At 36.1% G+C, this 6781-nt stretch overlaps 1 pseudogene; it reads right to left on the bottom strand.

Moving 5' to 3' along the window:
* Positions 1-5125: 5125 nt before the first annotated feature.
* LOC101432694 (olfactory receptor 10D1B-like) lies at positions 5126-6098 on the bottom strand (annotated as a pseudogene).
* Between the last annotated feature and the right edge of the window lie 683 nt (positions 6099-6781).

The raw sequence follows: 6781 nt of genomic DNA, 5'->3' as shown, positions 1-6781 counted from the left end.
GTCTAGGTAGCCCTGGAAAAGCAAGGAATGGCCTCACTGAGACGAGCTGTTCTCCCAAAAAGCTGATACCTTCTCAGGACTCGCTGGAAACTGGTAATGTCTACATAGTATAAAGAAATTCTCACAAGGAATTGGTCCAGTTCTGTCACTCGTTAAAGTGAGACATTAGGAAGTCATTTAATTATTTTCTGTTTCCTCTCAAGTTAAAAGAACTAATACTAGAGACAGTATGAAGAGAGGGCAAAAAGTAAACTTTACATTTGGATATATATCTTAGTGTAAATGCCACACGTACTTCTCACTATGAATTTGGATAACTTTAACAAATCTCTAAATCTCCTCTTTCTCTGTACAAATAGTGACAATAATGTATCTCAAGGTTCTTGTGTATATAATAATTATTAATTAATTATGAAAATTAACTACTTATAATAACCAATATTTATAATACCAAGTTTAATGGCTGTTTCTACTCACCTTTGCTAAAAACCCATTCATATTATTAATTGTCTGCTTTAAATGAGACTTTATTCCACATTATGTCTCTTAGCTTGACTTGAAATGGCTCCATGGTATCTGGAATTACCTGTTGTTCTGAGTGGTCCACAAACCTTTTTTTTTTTCCATCAGCAGGAACAACTAAAAATGGAGAATTCTGTAGCACACCTATAATAAAACAAAACAAAATAGATAATGTAGTGGAAATAACAGGCAATTACCAATATAAAAGACAACCATATTAAAAGACAAATATATATGTGTATATATATACAAATATATGTATGTTTGTATATATAACCATCTTATATTTGGTGTATTTTTCCCCCAACCCATACTTGGTAGTAATATTTTGATGCTCTTGCATAGTTTGTAACAAATGCTTCACAACAATGCAAAGAGTTGGTGGAGGGGTGATGTATGAGACCCCTGTGTGATGTTACATATGTTTATATTGTAAGTTCACAGTCTTTACTATACACTTATTCTTTATGTGTGTTCATGTATGAATGATATACTTCAATAAAAAATTAAAAATTTTTTTAAAAAAGTCAACCATCTTTTCCAATACACATTGTAGTCTTCCAATGGCAATCTCTCTATACAAATGCAATCATTATCATGGAGTCAATTTAGTATCAGCCCAAAAGAAAATAAGGCCAATTCTCACATTCTTCCCACCCTCTTTTAGTTGAACATCTAGACCCTACAGTGGCCTTGGTTTTGGGTAACCAGCAGGAATCCTCTCCTTAAGCAAGAATAAATGTCTTTGGTGTTCCTTTGGGACCCTCTCCCCTAGTGGGTTCTGACTAGAAATTCTGGAGAGCACAGAGAACAGTTAGACAGGAGATTTTGCTGTTTTCCCTCCTTCCTTCTTTTTCCCCATTGCCTTGACCGCAGTACTTCTTGGAGTAAAATGCAGTTATGTCACAGTAATTAATTATTTTGTCAGTGTTTAGGCCTCTTTGATTAACAATCCCTCTTGGGCATGTTTTTCATCTAGTCTGGAACTGGGTTCAGGTATTTGACCCTGTCCTGTGATCCCTGGAGCTTCTGGGCTTGAGGAAAACAGGTAAAAATCACTACAAGAAAATAGACAACCCCATCTGCTGTTACAAACAAATCCAAAACAGAAAACACTTGCAACTGATTTTTTTTTTTTTCAAAATTAGCTATAGAATGACCCATCACTTCCTAAACTGCCTAAATTTATACTTTCCATATTATGGGAAAAAAATTCTCTTTATTTTCCTTTAGCCTCTTACTGAAGTTTATTTTAATGTATTTTAACTATTGTAACTTTCTTTGATTTGTATTTTAAGAATTCAGTCTGGCTGCCATGTAAAGCATGGATCTGAGAGGACAAGAGTAGAATTAGAAGCCCTATGAGAACATTATTTTTACTGACTGCCCAGCAAAACAAGCACATGGGCCTATTAGAATATGTTATGGCTAAAGCTTCTTTGAGAGGATACAGAAGGCACAAATTTACAGCTGTAATAAGATTTTAGTAATCTTGCAACATGCTAATAATCATTGTCCTTTATACCATCATGCTATGAGAAGAATACAGAAGAGAGTCTCATCTCTGTGGTAATGAAATAGTAATTACTACTTACTAAGACCCTACATGTAAAAGGAAGTGTTCTAGATCACAAACTTTACATTTTTAAGGACAGAAAAATAGGCTCAAAAGTTCAAATAATTGTAAAAGTTCATTTCAAAGGTCAGTCATAAACTTTGATTTGAATTTCATCCTTTCTGCATTTAAAATTCACACTCAGTTCCAACAAAATGGAGTAATTATTTTGTTTGAATTTAAAAGTAAACATTCTTAGTAATATATTCCTACCCATTTTCTTGTTCTTTTGCTTTGTTTTTTAAGTGGTTATTAAATTAGATTATCACATAAACTCAAAAAATTTGACTAGCAATGATTTCTGTATATGTTAAATTTATTGATATAAAATTTATATGCTATAAAACTCGCTCATTTTAAGTATACACTTCAATGAATTTTAATATACAGAGTTGTACAACCATTACCACAATCTAATTTCAGAACATTTCTTTCACACTAAAAAGAAACGTCATGTTCAGCTACAATTACCCGTTTCCCACTTCCAATCTAGGCAACTACTAATCTTTTTTTTTTTTTTAAAGATTTATTTTATTATTTAATTTCCCCCCCTCCCCTGGTTGTCTGTTCTTGGTGTCTATTTGCTGCGTCTTGTTTCTTTTGTCCGTTTCTGTTGTCGTCAGCGGCACGGGAAGTGTGGACGGCGCCATTCCTGGGCAGGCTGTTCTTTCTTTTCACGCTGGGCGGCTTTTCCTCACGGGCGCACTCCTTGCGCGTGGGGCTCCCCCACGCGGGGGATACCCTTGCGTGGCATGGCACTCCTTGCGCGCATCAGCACTGCGCATGGCCAGCTCCACACGGGTCAAGGAGGCCGGGGGTTTGAACCGCGGACCTCCCATATGGTAGACGGACGCCCTAACCACTGGGCCAAAGTCCGTTTCCCGACTAATCTTGATATATTTGCTCTTTATGAACATTTCTTATGGAACTAGACATATTTGACTTTTTGGGTCCAACTTCTTTCACGGAGAATAATCTTTTCAAGATTCATCCATGTAGTTGCATGTAATGAGTACTTTGTTTCTTTTTAATGTTGAATAATATTTCACTGTATGGAAAGACCACATTTCTGCTTTCTGGACCATAGGATAAGATGATAATTTTATTCCTAGTGCCTACATGTACTTAAACTATTAGTAGTATAGATTTAGAAACATTTTGAAAATCTCAAAATCATCTTCATCATCATCCAGTCAACTGTAAATTAACTTAGTTTGTGTATAGATTCTGAAAAGATATGTATATGTGTATATATGTGTGGGTGTGTGTGCATGAGTGTGTGTGTATATATATATATATACACATATGATGTTAATTACCTAATTTAAGCCCATCAACTCAATTTAACCTACTAAGTTGCTTTGAAAAGCAGTGATGAATTGGGAAAATTAACTCAGCAGTATAACTATTTATAATTGATGATACCCTCCACACTTCCTTTTCCAATTGATCTTATTTTGAGTATTTCACTTTATATTGAAGTAATTTCAAGAGTTATTTCTTCAAGGGGTTTATGTATCTCATAATTAATGCCCCTATGACTCATTAAATGGAAACACACCACACATTGTCCTCCAGATACAAGTCAGATAAAGAACTTTGAGTGGTTGAATCAATTAACCAATCAATGACTGAACAATAGAATAAATGAATGGCTATCACTATAGGGTGGAAAACGCCAATACTATTTTCTGGTCTGTGCTTATTTCTACAAAAGTGACTCAGATAGCTTACCTGGTTATGCCCAGTGTCATCACTACTTTTCTCTTATACAGATACTTAACTTACCTGTGCCTCCATTTCCTCCCCAAAATTGAGGATATTAAGTATATCTACTTCATAGAGATGCTTTGGGGACTACATTGGTATATTAAGCATGATATAAATATGGCTATAATTATTAAAAATGTAATGATCCTTCAGTATTTCTTATAAAGCAGATATCAAGAAGGAGGCCTAAGAGTTTGGTTCCAGAGTCAGACTGCTTGGATGTGAATACTATTCTACTTAATTTTCTTCATCTAGAAAAGGGAGGTTCTCATAACTCTTATGTTTTCGTGAGTTAACAGTCAATGCATGAAAGTGCTTAGTACACCAATAATGATCATACACATAGTAAACAGATTTGGAATGTTTGTTCTTATTATTATCATTCTAGGTGTTAGAGTGGGTAAATCTAAACAGATGGATCACTAGCCTGAAATTCATTATATTAAAGGTGGAATTTATTTGTTAAAAATTTCAGAATCAAATAGTAATTATTTTTAGTTGTTTAACTTCAATTAATCACAGATACAAAAAGGGTATACCTACAATGGATACAGAGCTCTAATTCAAAAAGATTTTCTTCAGCAAATTTACAGAAATCAACTCTCCCGTTTTACATGAGTAGATAAATGGTCAGTTTTTCATGTGACACATAATGATTAAATCTCAACACCAAACTTCTGTGATGGCTAAAGCAAAATAATCTCCAAATGCAATTATATTTGTCATGGGAAGATATGATTAAAGCTAAAAAAGTTATAAACTAAGTTTAAAACTAAACTTACCAAACTAGAAATCCTTTTAGATTTTAGACCCTGTTGATTATAAAACATACTTTGATTGAATAGCCAGAGAGATATAATAGAAAAGAGCAAAGAATAATTTAAAGAGAGAAAATAAAAGAAAGAAGGAATAAAGGAAGGAGGGAAGAAGAAGGACAGTCATCAGCCTCTAAAAACTAGCAGCTTAATGATAATCAATCAAAACAGAGTTGCAGCAAGGATAGTCTGTGTGAAAAAGAAAAGAGACATTATTTTGGCAAATTAAAAAAAAAGAAAAGTCTGGGTTAATCAGAAAAGGCTTCCTTGGAGGGGTAAATCCAAGATACATGGCTCAGCACACATTTCCTTCTCCTTTGTGGACTTAGGATGCTGAAGAAAGACCGTTGGTTAACTCTGTCCAGCATTCTATTTGGCAACAATCCTGTTGTAAGAGTACATCTTAACGAATTCCCCAAAGAATGTGAGAGAGAGGCATTGCACCTCTACCGTATGTTCCTGAAATATGCACCATCTGAGTTAACAGTTTCCTTAGAGCCAATTTCACATTCTTGTTTCTCAAGATGTAAAACAAAGGATTCAGAGAAGGGGTGGCGATATTATTTAAGACCTGAATAACAGAATCCAGCCAGGGCTGGAAGCCTGCCACAGGTAGATGAGCAACACTGGCCAGTAGAATAAGAGGATGGAAGTCAGGTGGGTGCAGCAGATGACAAAGGCTCAACGCCTGCCTTCTGCCAAGATGAATTTCAGTAATAGAAAGGACAATGCGACCATAGGAAGAAACAATAAGGAAAAAGCAGGTAAGATTCACAACATCCACATAAGTGAAACTCACTGTAAGCCACAGAAGTATCTGCACAAGCCATGGGCAGCACCATCTGGATGTCACAGAAGAAACTGTCCATCTCATTGGGGCCACAGTAGGGCAATTTAAAGACAAGGAAGGCTAGGACGCTTCCGTGTAGACAGCCCCCCAGCCAGGTGCCTAAAGTCAGGCAGGTTCACAGCCTGTGGCTCATGAGGACCCTGTACTGCAGAGGGTGGCAAATGGCCACAAAGCGGTCGTAGGCCATCGCCGTGTACAGGAAGCACTCAGTGCTACCCAGGTAAAAGAAGAGCTGGGATGCACAGCCCCATAAGAGATGATGCGGTTTTGCCCCAGGAGGTAAGAGCATCATTTTGGGGGAACTCATGGAAGGAAAAAATATGTCAAGCACCGAGAGTTTTCCCAGGAAGAAATACATGGGTGTGTGGAGGTGAGGGGAAGCCAGAATGGTGACAAAGATGAACAGGTTTCCCATCAAAGTGAAGAAGTAGAAGGCCAAAAACAGGACAAAGAGCAGGCTTTCCAGTCCTTCAGTATTAGATATTCCCAAAAGGACAAACTGAGTCACAGAAGTGTAATTCCTCATGTTTGCGTGTCAGGTGTTACTGGAAGAGCAAAGTGATAATCAAGCTGTGAGACAACAAGTCACTGAGCAAATGTCTTCAAAACAAAGGGACTTCTAGCTCAGGCAGCTGCTGCAAGCTAATAAAGGCTAAAAGCAGAAATGGAAACGGGTAATAAATCTGGTCCTGCTGCAAAGCATTTTGGCAAATTTGACCTTGGTTTCTGCATCTGTTAAAGTATTTGGTGAAATAATTTATCTTTATAGTTGGTGATCCTCTTAATAGTCATCAACACTTACCAGATTTGTGTAGTTTCTCCTACTCGGGTGTATCACAAACACCAGTATATTTCAGACCATCTTCTCTATGAAAATATTTGTCACCAGGGTGACAAATTCATTTTAATACCAGCCAAGTTAGTTTTTAAACAGTTCTACTCTTCAAATATATACATAAAGGATTAATAATGCAAAAAGTTACATATGTTTAACTATTGTGTTTTATTTTAAACAATATTTTTTCCATTCTTCAGAATTTATATTCAAGAGAAAAGCCCACAATTTATATTTATTAACTACACACAATGCAGAAATTGGATTCAGTCTCAAATAAGCATTGCATAACTAATAGAAACAAACTCTGCATCCTTCTGGAAACTTCTGTCTCCTGAGATAGGTTTCATTTCAGTACTACAGACTTCACAAAT

The sequence above is a fragment of the Dasypus novemcinctus genome, chromosome 27, assembly GCF_030445035.2.
Source record: "Dasypus novemcinctus isolate mDasNov1 chromosome 27, mDasNov1.1.hap2, whole genome shotgun sequence".
NCBI classification, from domain to species: Eukaryota; Metazoa; Chordata; class Mammalia; order Cingulata; family Dasypodidae; genus Dasypus; species Dasypus novemcinctus.
This window is presented reverse-complemented; position numbering and strand designations above follow the sequence as displayed.